Source organism: Aotus nancymaae, unplaced genomic scaffold (genome assembly GCF_030222135.1).
Source record: "Aotus nancymaae isolate 86718 unplaced genomic scaffold, 86718_ANA_hifiasm-v0.15.2.pri h1tg000007l, whole genome shotgun sequence".
Classification (NCBI taxonomy): domain Eukaryota; kingdom Metazoa; phylum Chordata; class Mammalia; order Primates; family Aotidae; genus Aotus; species Aotus nancymaae.
Window position 1 is genome coordinate 5,220,733 of NW_026988418.1, and position 14,966 is coordinate 5,235,698.

At 48.6% G+C, this 14,966-nt stretch overlaps 1 protein-coding gene and 1 long non-coding RNA gene across 3 annotated transcripts in view; one reads left to right on the top strand and one right to left on the bottom strand.

Moving 5' to 3' along the window:
* HIVEP3 (HIVEP zinc finger 3) overlaps positions 1-14,966 on the bottom strand; it is a 404,917-nt gene that overhangs the window by 263,977 nt on the left and 125,974 nt on the right. The window lies entirely within an intron of this gene.
* LOC105705089 (uncharacterized) lies at positions 6,615-10,118 on the top strand. The gene is made up of 3 exons (XR_001104600.3): positions 6,615-6,701; positions 7,329-7,394; positions 9,999-10,118. It is a non-coding gene; the product is annotated as an uncharacterized LOC105705089 (long non-coding RNA).

Genomic DNA, 14,966 nt, shown 5'->3' on the forward strand with positions numbered 1-14,966 from the left:
GTGTGTGTGCATATGCCCTGGGGGCAGGGTCAGGCTGACAGGGCTCTTGAGAGAATCTCTTTCCACCACTGGCCCTGGGTCTGTCTTTGGATCTGTCTGCTTATGAAAGGTGGCCCTGTCCTTATGCAGGTGAAGATGCAGACCAGCCTGTGACACCCATTCAGGTGGGTGTTGGCCTTTAGCCCTCCACTTCACTTTACCCAGATTTCTTGGTTTTATGATAGTCTTCATGGGTGGGGGCATGAGGTCATAGCTTTCAGCAAAGAAGGCGCTTCCCTCTCCATTTCTGACTCTTGTTCATTTTGGAAGCTTCAGAGAAGGAAGTTCTGAAAACAGGCACTCTCTCTGCCATCTTTCTAGAAACCCATTCAGCTGCTTCAAAATATTTATGGAACACCTGCTATTCCTCCCTCCCTTCACTCTTACAGCAGATTTTTACTGTGAGTGTAGTGGGTGGCAGGCAGGGAACTAAGTTCTTTCTCTGAGCTCCCGTGACAGCTCTGGGAGGGACCAGGGAGGAGAGTTAAGCAACCTGCCCAGAGCCACAGACATGAGCAGTAGCACTAGATTCCAGCCCAGGACTTGGACTCCAGGTTCTGGTTCCCTTCCCCTGAGTTACTCCCCGAGTCAGCAGGATGGCTGTGGGAGCAAAGAGGTCTTGGCTTCAGCTGGACAGCCTAGGGTGCTGGTCGCCTGCCAGCCTGGGTGCAGCGCCTGATCTGGGGCTCTCCCAGAGGCTCTCCTTGGCTGGCAAGCAGGAAGCTCCAAATGCTGGGCTGCAGCCCAGAGGGAAAGGAAAGGGGCTTCTCTATGCTTCTGATTGTCCCCGTGACTGCCCAGGAACAAAGCAGGGACTCACAGTGCCTCCTGCCACCAGCCTCCACCCAGCTGTTCCGGCCACGCAGCCCCATCTCTTCAGCCTGTCTGCAGGAACATTGGGCATTTGTCAGCTTTCAGAATCACGGCTGTGTGCCCAGGGCTCTCTCGATCCTCCAGCTCCACTCCTTATGGGGCAGGCCAACAGAGGCACTGGCCCTCTTTCAAACCCCCAAACCCACCACCCAGTGAAGCCAAGTCTCTGGTCCATGGTATTTATTATATAGCCTAACACCCCACTGGGGAGGTTCACACCCTGATCTGATCACGTTAAAACTGCATATAACAGTTTACATGCATTCACTTTCTGTGTGTGCAGAGGAAAGAGCTTTGGGTTAAAAGTCAAAGCAGTTCATTAACTAGACCTCACCAAGCCTATCATCATCTGTCAAATGGGAACGGTAGCAGCCAGTTCTAAAAACAAACATCTGTTGAGGGCTTCCTAGAATCAGACGCTTTCCTATATCCCACACCTGTCATGCATTTAATCCCCACAATAATCTACCCAGCTCCCTGCCCTCTGGGAAGAGACCAGGAGATGCTGCAGGTGGAATTGTGGTAAAGGGTATTATGTGGCCCCAGAACAGTGGTGTGCATCAGATCACCGAGTGCTTCATGCAGGGTGTGGTGGAGCTTGCCACGTCACACTCTCAACAAATCAATTCATTCAGCGGGGGTTCTTGGCAGCAACTATGTGCCAGTCACTGTGCACAACCAACCAAATCCCTGTCCTCCTGGGGGTGTTGTTCTGGTAAACACAGCAAAGGCTCAAAGACAGCAGATGATGCCATTAGTTGCACTCACTTCATTGACTGGGAAGTTGATTTTCTCCTTATCTTCAGTGATGAACGAAGCAAGAGGGCACAAGCAGAGGGGGTGCTTGTCATTTCCTGGAGTTCGAGTGGATGGCATCTGCTCTGCCCTAGCAGTACAAGGTTCCTCCTGAGTGGCCCCGTTTGACAAAGCGACAGAGTGGAGCCTGGCTTTCTTTTGCAGTAGTGCAGAAACTCAGTGTCTCAGTGTAGTTCACGTGGCCCTCCAGGCTCCGGGAGTAGGGATCCCAACACTCACCACCCGGCCCCACGGGTCTGCCTGTCTTGGCACACCACCGTCCTCTGGCTACCAAGAGTCCCTGATAAGAGCACTTGAAATGATAGTGAATACCTGGGAGTGCAGCTGGGACTCACTGGTCCCCAGGTACAGGCTCAGCCTTGCCCCAGGCTCAGGGATCCAATCTCATTGCTGGAGGCAGAGCAGGTCAGCCTGGCAGTTGGTCCTGCTCTGACCTTGGGTTTAATTTTAGGAGCTGAGCTCTTGCTTCATTCATTCATTCATTCATTCATTCATTCCCTCTGTAAATAATGTTTACTGGGCAGGACTATAAGCCAGGTACTGTCCTAGTGGCTGGGAAAATCCCAGAAAGCAAAACAGGCCAATCTCTGTCCTCACGGGGGCTTATGTACCAGGAGGGAGGTGAATTTAATATGTATCATGTGGCAGTAAGTGGTAAGAAGGTAAGCAGATAGAACACGATGTGGGGTCTATGTTACACAGGGTGGTAAGGAAGATCTCTGGAAGAAGGAGACATCTGGGCAGAGATAGGAAGGGCGAGAGGGAGAAAGCCAGGCATGTATCTGAGGGAAGAGCATCACAGGCGGAGGAAACAGCATATGCATACGGCCTGGAGGCAGGAATGGTGAGAGACCAGTGTGGCTGGAGGGCCTACCCCACACCTCATACCCTCACGCCAGCAGCTGGGCCCCTCAGCTCCTCCTGTACCCTCCAACCCCAGATGGTGCCCACCTGCCTGGATCACTTGCCTTCCTTCCACCCCCCTGCTGCGCCCCCACCAGGTGCATCTGCCTGTTCTCCACCTCTGCGTGCCCTCCTTGCACCGATGGGAGGGGTCTGCAGTGGAGTGGTTAAAGTGCTGGCTTTGGAGTTGCACTGCCTGTGTTGGATCCCAGCTCTGCCCTTCCCTACTTGGGGAAGCCTGGGCAAACTGCCCTTTGTGACTCAGTTTTCTCAATTGGAAATGGGGATACGATAGTGCCTATCACAGAGGCTACTGTGAGATTAAATGAGTTACATGTGCAAAGTATATGTGGAATAGTACTCAGCAAATATTCATGAAAACATATTAAGGTGACAGAAGCCCCTTCTTCTTCTTCTTCTTTTTTTTTTTGAGATGGCGTCTCACTCTGTTGCCCAGCAGGCTGGAGTACAGTGGCACGATGTCAGCTCACTGCAACCCTCCAGGGTTCAAGCGATTCTCCTGCTCCAGCCTCCTGAGTAGCTGGGATTACAGGCAAGCAGCATCATACCTGGCTAATTTTTGTATTTTTTAGTAGAGACAGGTTTTGCTATATTGGCCAGGCTGGTCTCAAACTCCTGACCTCAAATGATCCACCCACCTTGGCCTTCCAAAGTGCTAGGATTAAAGGCATGTGCCACCGTACCTGACCCAAAACCCCTTCTTACCAGGGAAGGTGACCAGAATTGGGTGCTTGCTGCATGGGGAGAAAGAGGAAAGGGCACAGGCTCTGGGGTCAGACTGATGCAGATGTGCACCCCAGCTGGGTGTTCTTGGGCAAGTAACTCAATCTCTCTAAACCTCATTTCCCTCACTGTCACGTGGAGATCATGATCTGTCCCCCACAAGGTTTGAAAAAGGGTAAATTAAATGACAATGACAAAATCACAGAGAGATTGGCCCAGGACAGGCAGCTTTACTGAAGGGTAGACCAGTGATCAGGAAGGAGGGAACCAAAGTGGAGAGACAAAGGACTTCCGGAGCAGAGGCTCAGAGTCTCAGCCTGGGGGCCGAGGTGGGCAACAGCTAGCTCACGTTGTTTAGAGGCCCACCGTACTGGGGAGAGCGCTGGGTCAGTCTCGGGACCTGTGTGGCATGGGGGTGGGGCCTAGGCCGCTCTGCCAAGGCTGGGGTGGGGGTGCTGTCATGTGCCAAAGGGAGCACCAGGTGCTGAAAGCCAGTGCCAAGGGGTAGTGGAGAAAAGACAGTCAGGGCACCCACGGCCAAATCAGACAAGTCAGACCTGAGCCAGGTGAGGGCTGAGCCAGGAGTAGGGCAGTGCAGGGATTGTTCTGAGGCTGAGTTGGTTGTGCTGGTTTATTCTGGGGATGTTCCTTGTTTGTCTTAAAGTGGCCATGGTCAGGGACCACCTCCTAAATCTCCAGATTGGAGCAGGCCCCTTGACACCCCTGCAGGAGGCTCTAGGGAAAGGATAAGGCAGGACCTTCCTGCTGCACAGAGCTCAAACCAGTGAGTAGACACAAATGCAAGACAGAGCTAGAGGTGCTAGCTGACCCGGGGAGGCCGGCCTGCTTCTATCTGGGGCTCAGGAGTCTGAACAGCCCAGACTGGCAACCAGGTCAAATCTCACAAACATGCGCCTAGGGGTTTCTGGTGAGCAAGGAGGAAGGTGATGCTAAGCCAGGTGGGAAGGTAGCACAGGGCTGATTCCTGAGACAAGAACAGAAACAACCTCCCCAGAGGCCACCAAGACAAGCATCTGAGAAAGAAAAGAATGCTGCTGACTTAGCTGCACTGACATTTGAATGAACAGCAGGAGTAACAAAAAACAGAGAATTTTAATGACAAGTTCTTGTTCCCCCATTGTTCATGATTTTGTTAACATCTCTAGATCTCCCAGTGGTGACTGGCAATAAAATCTCTTAAAACAAAAAGGGTTGTGTAGTAAGTGGAGAAATTTCATTTGGCTTTGGAGCTGGCTGGCCAGAGGAAGAAGGCCGTGTGCATTTGGGTGGATTGAGCACCTCTCTGAACTTGTTTTCCCTTTTGTGTAAAATCTCTGCCTGGACCAGACCATGCCCGAAGGGGTCCCTATCCCACGAGTGTACACAGCCAGGTGAGGAAAGTTATCATCATGACAACGTACAATGCTGTCCGTTTAGAAGCCTCAGAGTCACTCCCAGTTCCTCCCTCCTGCTCATTCCACACTAAACCCTAAATGCCATTTCTTAATGATCTCTCCTTACCCAGCTTAGTAATTGCTGCTGAAATGAAATGAGCCCACATCCAAACGGCTCCTGGGTCCTGTCTATTCTACTTCCTAAAGGGACCTTGAAATGGCTGTATCTTTTCTAGCCAACCACCATAGTTCAGACTCTGTTTCTCACTAGACCTGAGGCAACGATCTCCCTCTGGCCTCCCAGCCGGTGTCTTTCTCAATCGAAGACCATCATCCATATGGCCACCTAATGAGCTCTTCTGCCTCCTAAAGGCTCCTGAAAACCCTCCCATGGTTCCCCAGGATCAATGGGATAGAGAAAGATGTTCTAGCCCTTAATGATGGGCCCCCTATCCACTGCTCCTCAATAGGCCTTCTTGCCTGAAGCCAGTTACTTGCAGGCTTGGAAGAAACCAACATTTTCTAGCCTCTGAGCATTTGCACATGCTATTCCTTTTGCTGCCATGTCATTCTGTCATTTGTCACTCTTCAAGTCTCAGCTCTCCTGTCACCTCCTGCTGTTGTTCTAAGGTGTCTCTCCTCTGCTCCCAGGTGACCTCTATGCATTATAAGGGGGTCAGCCTTCCTCTCATACCAGAAACACCTCAAAAGCAAAGAATGCTCTAGGCCCTGGTAAATGCCCAGGATGGAGAAGAGTGTGACACATAGTCAAAAGGTGAGAACAACCCAGGAGTCCATCCATCGACGATTGACGGATGAATGGTTCAACCAAATGTGGCATGGATATGTGCACACTCTGGATAGCACTCAGCCTTGAAAAGGAAGGAACTTCTGACACATGCTACAATACGTGTGACTCTTGAAGACCTATTAAGAGAAATATGCCAGTCACAAAAGGGCAAATACTGTATAATTCCAATCATATGAGGTACCTAGAGTAGTCAAATTCATAGAGACAGAAAGTAGAATGGTGGTTGCCAGAGGCTGTGGGCAGAAGGGGAAGGGAGTTATTGTTTCACGGGTACAGGGTTTCAGTTTGGAGAGGCAAAATAAGTTCCGGAGAGGGAGGGTAGTGATGGTCACATAATGATGTGAATACGCCACTGAATTGTATGCTTAAAAATGGCTAAATGGGGCCAGGTGCAGTGGCTCACGCCTGTAATCCCAGCACTCTGGAAGGCCAAGGCAGGCAGATCATGAGGTCAGGAGTTCAAGATCAGCCTGACCAACATGATGAAACCCCATCTCTAGTAAAAATACAAAAATTAGCTGGGCACGGTGGCAAGAACCTGTAATCCCAGTCACTCGGGAGGCTGAGGCAGGAAAACTGCTTGAACCCAGGAGGCGGAGGTTGCAGTGAGCTGAGATCACGCCACTGCACTCCAACCTGGGTGACAGAGTAAGACTGTCTCAAAAAAAAAAAAGCCTAAAAGGTACACTTTTAATGTATACCACAATTTTACAGAAAGATAAGTGTGACTATGGAGGAGTTTAAGACCGCAATAGAATGAAATGAATGAATGAATGAATGAATGAGGAGTTAAGCAAGGAAAATCTTAGGAGATGATGTGACCAGGTCAGAACAGAGGAGCCTGAAGGCTGGGGTGGGGGCACAGCACGTTACTCCTCCGGCACTCCCTGTCAATGTCACTCCTCTTTAGACCAGCAGGGGGGGCTTCAGGGTGCCAGGGCCGTGGTTTTCAAACCTGGAGACTAAACCAGGTTCCAGGGTTCCTGGGTTCCTCCCAAACCAGATGGAATCTTTGGGGCTGCAGCTGACTCCAGTGGGTGTTTGTCCTCAGGGCCCCTGCTAAGTTCTCCTGGGAACCGAGTACAGAGTCACCAACGGGACAGAATCACAGGAGAAACACGGTAAGCCCTTTGGCAGAGGCTGGCATGGACTACATTGTTGTCGGGTGTGGGTGCTGGGGCCAGGAGGAGCGGTGAGAAGCCAGAGGAAGAAGGTTGGCAGAGAGGATTCATTCCGTATTCATTCCCCGAGAGAGCCACACACGCTTCGGAAGGATTCCATTAAAGAGATGAATCACACACTGACTCAAAGGGAGGGGGTGGCAGGGTTGTAAATCAGAAGAATGGCTTTTATTTGTCAGAATGCTACAATAAATAACATCTCCGTGTGCCACTTAACAAAAGGAGAGTGGGAGGGAGGGAAGCAAGGTGGCGCGGGCCAGAGGGTTCGCAGGGTGAAGGGAGGGGTGTGAGCAACCTCGCAGCCACCAGGGTCCTTCAGGACACTCTTGCCAGTTACTAGATACTCTGTGCTCTTACACACACACACACACACACAAACACACACACACACACACACACACAGATCGATCATCTTTCCCCTAAACTTTCTGAGCGTGCCGGGTCATGGAAAAAATAGTACCAGGACAGCTGGAGATGGAGGACTTCAAGTCACCTACCTCACCCCTTACTTTATATAAACAGGCGATGTCTTGCTGGAGATGACCTTCATTGGTGTTTCTTTTTCAGAATGAAGGGGCCAGAAAATCACCCAGGGCCCCGTGAGGGCTGAACCCCGCTTAGAAAGGGAGAAAGGTAAGGCTGCTCCTGAGATTCAGTGAAGTTGCCGTTCTGGCAATGGTCTGTCAGGGCAAGTGGCCATGCAAAATCATGGAAGGAAGCTCTTCCAAAAAGGGTGCGGGCGGGCGGGGGGCGGTATTATCTATTTTCCTGTTTCTGGGGATGGATCTAGAATCAGACTCCTTGAGTTTCTGGGAGTAAAAGTAAAAAGCTGCCTGGCTCCGTAGGGAGTAGGTAGGGAAGAAGGATGAGGATTCTGGGTTTGCAGAGGGGCAGACAGGCACGTGACAGAATCAGGCCTAGTTGCTCTGGCAACCTACAGCCAAGAGAGAGGCAGCTGTGCTTGCAGGGAGAGCAGGGTTCCTTGGGGAAGCCCAGGGTCCCGCCCCCCCCACCCTAGGGCAGTGCTACAGGATATGGAAGCCACTAGCCACCCGTGGCTATTGAAATGTGACTAGGCCATATTGTAAGGTTTAAGCGTATGATTTATTTTTAACATGTAGTTTGAAAAAAATAAAGAACGTAAAATCTGTTTTTAATTTTTTAATATTGACTACATGTTGAAATGATAACCTTTTGGATATGTTGTGTTAAAGAAAATAAAGTATTAAAATTAGTTTCAACTGTTTCCTTGACTTTTTTAAATGTGGCTACCAGAACATTTAAAATCACATGTGTGGTTCACATGTGTGGCTTGCATTGTATTTCTATTGGACAGCATTGGTCCAGAGGAGTCCTGGGACCCAGAACAGGGAGAGCAATTGCTCCTGACTCTCTGCTTTTATGCCTAGGTGGGTGGGAAGCTTACACTCATGCACTCAGGGATATTCTGGGGTACAGCAGCAACACCCCGAACCCTGAGGGGCTGGGGCAGGCGAGCTAGTTATACAGCCCATGGGATGTAGGCACGAGAGTTTCAGTGACTTACTCAAGTAAATTAAGGAGAAGAGCTTGGCCTGGAATCAAGCCTTGTAAATTCTTCTGTAGTCTTCTTACAGCCACATCTCAGTCTACATAGAAAAATGCTCTGTAATTATTAGCCACAGAACAGGTTTCTGGTGAGAATGTAAGTTTTTTACATTTTTTCTCTGGCAGATAATTTAAAGATTTTTACCAAAACCATGTAACCTAAATAAAATTGGACCTAAATGCCTGTCTTCACCTGGAGATACACCCAAAAGAAACACAAATCCAGTTCCCCAAAGTTTTAAAACATACTGTTAATTGTTGGCTGAGATCTCCCAAGAGGGCAGCAAAAGGAAATCATCCTGCACAGGTCACAGAAAATCTTCTTCTAAGAGGTCTTTAGACATAGTTCTCTCTTTTAGAGCAACTGCTCCAATCAGTCTCTTTCCCTCCTCAAACCTGCCCTGACTTCCTTTAGTTCCCTCTCTCTTCTCAGGTCAAGCTCTTCTGAGCCCCTCTTCTCTCTGGGATCTGTTCTCTTCTTTCCATACCTCCAGGCCCTTCTGTATAATAAAAGTTGTTTTCAGTTTTCCTCTCTGTCCATCATCTGATCAGCCCCAAGAAGTCCTAAAACCAATTGAGTAGGCAGAGAATGGGGAGGGTTGCATCAGAATTTTACATCCTTTGAGCAAATAAATCCACTTCTAGGGATTTAGGATAGACCAAAGGAGCAACAGACCAAAAATTTACATACAAAGTTATTTATCATAGTATTATTGACCATAACAAAAAAAACTAGAAATGACCCCAACATCCAACAAGTAATAGTGGTTAAATAAATTCTGAAAACTCTATAAAATGGAATATTGAGAAGTCACTAAAATTTCCGGCTTTGAAAATATTGATGTGAGAAATTACCCATGATAATATTAAATGAGACCAAACCAAGAATATAAAGCTGTATACAAATTGTGATGCTAATTTTCTCTGAACTTGTATATGAACGTAGAAAAATTCTTCTCTGATGTCCCTGACTCCTGGCTTTTTGTAGCCTTCTTGGATCAGGAAGAACCCAGGAGAAGGCAGCAGGACACACAAAGTCAAGAGACCTTTCCAAGTGGGGTGTGAAGGTGCTACCTCCTTTTCTTTGGCCTGTGTTAAGGAGAGGCAGTGGCATGGAATCCAGAAGCCCATCCTAGTCCCAAACTCCCCATGGGCTCCCACCAGAACGCAGGAGGAGCAGGGAGAGCATTTGGCCTCAGGCCACATGCTCTAAAAGGTCTTTAGACATAGTTCTAAAGTCATCATCTTTGCCACAAGTGCCAGGGAACCCATGCCCAGGATTGGGCAGGCACCCAGGCCCAGCTTCATAGACAAGAGCATTTTTCAGAGGGAGACGCACTTGCTTTGAAGGCAGGTAGCCTAGGACTAAGGGAAGGCTCAGGTAGCAGACGTGGGACCCAGGCAAGTTCTTATCCCTGTAAAATTAGGTTACTAAACCCTACCTCATAAGAGGGTTGGCAGATGCAGTGAGGGAAAAAAGACAGCATGTGAGAGGCAGCACACTGTGCAGAGTCAGGGCCAGCTGCCTGAACATGGATCCTGGTTTACCTTACACTGTGGTCCAAGGCAGGCCACCTGGCACCACAGTGGCTCAATTTTCTCATCTAACTAATCAGAGCATTAATGATACTTGCATCTACTTTAACACAGGCTTGTTGAGAGGATGACAGCAGTCAACAGAGGTGAAGTATGTGAAAAGTGCCTGGCACACACCAAGCACTCGGTAGAGGTGAGTTTCCTGTCTTGAGATCTTTCTAGAGGGCTGTTCTCACCCTATCCTCTGCTCAGGGCCTACCCCATTTCTCAGCCCAGCCTTGAAGCTGCTCATTTCTTCCCCATCACTTCTGATTTTATAGTCCATTCTGGTTGGCTGCTGTTACTTTAGACTAAGAGTCTGCCAACTGCAGCCCACAGGCCAAATCTAACATGCTGCCTGTTTCTGTAAATTAAGTTTTATGGTGACACAGCTACACCCATTCATTTATGTACTGTCCCTGACTGCTGCAGCCTTACAGTGGCTGCATTAAGTAGTTGTGAGACTGTATGGCCAGCAAAGCCTGAAATATTTACTGCTACCTGACCTCTAACCAGAATAGCTTGCTGACCCCTGTTCTAGACCAACACCATCCAAAAATCATATAAGATAAGCTATATATGTAATTTTCTTTCCTTTTCTTTTCTTTTCTTTTCTTTTTTTTTTTTTTTTTTTGAGACAAGGTCTTGCTCTATTGCCCAGGCTGGAGTGCAGTGGCAGGATCTCGACTCACTGCAACCTCTGCCTCCCTGGTTCAAGCGATTCTCGTGCCTCAGACTCCCCAGTAGCTGAGATTACAGGCGTGTACCACCATGCCCAGCTACTTTTTGTATTTTTAGTAGACACAGGGTTTCACCATGTTGGTCAGGCTGGTCTCAAACTCCTGAGCTCAAGTGATCTACCCATCTCTGCCTCCCAAAGTGCTGGGATTATAGACAAGAGCCACCCCATCCGGCCTATATATATAATTTTCTAGCAGCCATATTAAAAAAGGAAAATGTTACAGGGGGAAAATAATTTTCATAATATATTTCCTTTAACTCAATATTCTAAAATACTATCATTTTACTGAGTAATAAACGTAAAAAACTCTGAATGAGGTACTAAAGTAATGCCTGTGTCTGATGCATGCACTACACTGCAACAGTATCTGATGGGAGGCAAAGGTTAAAGTGAACTGCAGTACTTCCCACAGCCCCAGAATGTGCTTAATGGAAACCTATTCGATACCGCTTTAGCTTTTAAAGTTAAATGTAAATGAAAACTAACATTTCAATTCCTCAGTTGTACCAGTTACATTTCCAGTGACTACCATACTGGACAATGTCAATCTGGACAATAACTGTCCCCCTCACCCCTGCATATTCTTATGCCCCTTCCATACACATAGCAGATGCATTTCTACATGGCTTCATTCACATACAAGGTGGTTTTCTTTTTTTCTTTTCTTTTCCTTCTTTCTTTTTTTTTAGAGATGGGATCTCGCTCTGTTGCCCAGGCTAGAATGCAGTGGTGTAATCATAGCTCACTGCAGCCTCAAACTCCTGAGCTCCAGCAATCCTCCCAAATAGTTGGGACTACAGGTGTGCAGCACCGCACCCAGGTAATTAAAAAAACATTTTTTTTTATAGAGATGGGGTCTCGCTATGTTGCCTAGGCTGGTCACAGACTTCTAGGCTCAAGTGATCCTCTTGCCTTGACCTCCTAAGAGGCTGTAATTACAGGCATGAGCCTCTGTCCCCAGCCTACAAGGTAATTTTCAAGCAGGGTGAGAATTTTAGGTGAGGAATGGGGGCAGAGGCAGTGAAAGAAATATGTGAGGAAGTGGGTATGGATGTCCCCAGGTTTCCCTGGTGGGTTCTGAGCCCCTGGGAAGAGAGAAGTCAGAGAGAGAAGCCAAGGGAACTCCTCAAATGGGTTTCATGTGACTTTGGGCTCAAGCAAAGCTGCTCTGGGGCTCAGATGACCTGGTGCCACCGTCTGTCTTCCCAGCCTCCCACCTCTGTCCAGAGTCAGAACTGCCCTGGGCCTGAGGACTAGAGGCTTGAGACTATCCAGACAGCCCACCACAAGGAGTGGCCGCCTCCTGTCAGTGGGGACAGGAGCGCAGTCTCTCCAAGCAGCTTCCAGGGCAGCAGTGTGCCTCAGTGAGGGCCAACGCAGGAAGGCAGGAGGGGAGCAGACACCCGTGGTCACTGTGGCTAATGGCCCTCTTTGAGGGCATCTGTAAGACCCCTTAGAGGTCATTAGCCGCTCCTTAAAATCACTAGGAGCCAGTCTGGGCTGCATCCAGATGAGCACAAGCTCAGAGAGGCAAAGTGGCCACTTAAGGCCACCCAGCCAATGACCCCTAGCAGAAGGTCAGGAGCCAGGGGCCCTGGGGAAGGAGAGAGAGAGAGGCCTGAGCAGAAGAGAGAGTTCAGGCTGTTCTCCTTCCCAGCCGGGATCAAAGCACCCTAGAGTCTGCTCTCTGATACGCTCTGGGACCCGGCCAAGCCCATTTGCTACAGACAGCACAGGTTAGTCACGAGGTGTCCTGCTAACTGTCCTGGGACGTGGTCCAGGTAACCACTGCCCAGGCCTGTGGGTTTCTCCATATTGTATCTCATCTGGGAGAGCAACATTGGAAGAAAGCTGGGAATGGTGTAAATCCTAACACCAAGAATGAATGCTTTGGAGTAAAGAAAACTCTAAATAAGTGCCTATGAACATCCCAGTGGGAAGGAGGGCCCATGTCAGCCAGCTGCACGACCTTCTCCACTCACTCCTCCTTCTCAAGGTAGCTGAGCCCAGCTTTCTTCCCGCTGAGGCCAAATCCCATATCCCCTGCCATCCCCGTGTCCTTTCTGTCTGTGGTTCTTCCCAGCTCCAGGGAACACAATAGCAAAGCCCTACAGCCACCTTGCTCCACTGCTCCTAGTCCCTCCAGGTACCCATTGAGCCAGAACGACCCTGTGCTCTCCTCACCTGCTCCTCACAGCAGCTGCAGGATCCCTCTTCCCTAGACCACGGTGATGACTGGTCTGTTCATCTCACAGCTCACGTGGCCACACCTGCAGCAGCAGAGATAGGCGTAGAACTGCGGCACCTCAGATGGAGCCAAAGTGGGGAGCACTTGCCATTGGTGGGTTGCAAGACTGTCTTAGGTGGATCTCGACATATGATTGTGGACATGTCATATAATCACTTTGTGCTTCAGTTTCCTCATCTGTAAAATGGGGATAACAAAGCACCTGCCTCACAAATGACTGAGGAGGGGAAATGAGTTCATATGCGTAGAAGGCATGAGTTCAACATTTGTGAGTTACCATTGCCGTGAAGACCAATTTTAGCATTTTATTTGCAGCTGTGAGCTTATTTTACACTTGATCTTAGCCAGAATGCTAAGAAGTGATGGTTATGAGTTTATTTTAATGTGACCTACAGATAATTAGAATCAAACTCATACTTTTATAGACCCTATTGTTTAGGTCAAAGCTAAGTACATACATGAAATCAATGTAAACATATTTAAAGAACTTAAATAAATACAGGTGTAGGTGACAGGCTAGTGTAGCATGAATTGCCAAGACGGAGCACACAGACTATGTGGGAACTACTGATCTAGTCTGAGCCCTCTAGTTCCATGAGGAGGAAACTCTAAACAGGAAGTAAAGAGCTGAGACCTTGGTCAACAGTGCAGTCACTGGCTGGGTTGGGACCAGACAGTTGCCCCATCCCCTGTCTCCACTCTCCTATTTTCTACCCCACCCCCAGCCCTCCTGGTAACAGATTCATCAGGGCTCCTTTTAAAAGAAGCTTATCCGTAGACAGCTTGTCATCAGACAGGATCACACATAACACTTAGGTCAAATCTTATGCCATGTCAAACAAGATAATCCCATGGAGTAAAACCAACCTGTTTATAAAACAGGGTCAGGTGCTACTTTCTGACTCCAGGGTCAGAGAGGCTGGTGGAACTGGCTTCTCTGGCTCAGCCACTTCCTAACTGTGTGCTATGGTTTGGATGTTTGTCCCCTCAAATCTCATGCTGAAATTTGATCCCAGTGTTGGAGGTAAGGCCTAATGGGAGGTGTTTAGGTCCTGGGGTGGATCCCTCTTGAATGGCTTGGTAATCCCTCAAGAGCTGGGTGTCAAAAGGAGCTTGGCACGTCCCTTCTCTCTCTCTTGCTCCCTCTCGCACCATGGGATCTCTGCATATGCCAGCTCCTCTTTGCCCTCTACCATGAGTGGAAGCAGCCCGAAGCCCTCACCAGTAGACAATGCTGGTGCCATGTTTCTTGCATAGCCTACAGAACCATGAGCCAAATAAACCTCTTTTCTGTATAAATTACCCAGCCTCGAGTATTACTTTATAGCAACACAAACAGATTAACACACTGTGTAACCTTGGAAATGTTGCTTAATCACTCTGTGCTTCTGTTTTCAGATGTACAAACTGAGACAAGAGGTGGTAAATTTGGCACATAGAATGTGAGGATTAAGTGTGAGTTTCCTTTTTTCTTCCTCTAAGAGCAAGAGCAAGCACCAAAGGTATGGGAGAATCCTAACATAAGAAACTCTTCATCATGTATCACTCCCGACTACAAAACCTTCAGCCACTCCCTGTTTCTTACCACTGCAAATCTGCAGGCTTCAACAACATGGTCCCTTCCCACCAAGCCAACTTTATCTCCCTGGTCCCCAATACTTGTCCTAGCATATCTCATGCTCCCTCACGGCCCCATGAACAAGACACATACGTTCTGACTCCCAACCCCTGTACCATTTTCTTCCCCACATTGGGGTACAGACTGATCTTCCAAAAACCCACATCTAATTAACCTTCCTCCTGAAAGCCCCTGTACAGTTCAGTTCACCCTTTCCTGTGGAATAAAGTCCAAACTCCCTGCCACTGCAGTCACGGTCTCTTATCATCTAAACCCATTCTCTGTAGTCATCCATAACTCTTTCTCCACAGCACAGACACACATGTGTACATACCATACACACACAGAGTCTACACTCAAGTCAGTCACTTCCGCTCACTGTTCCTTCAATAGCCTGGGTTCTATGCACCTGCATATCTGTGCACTAGCTGCTTT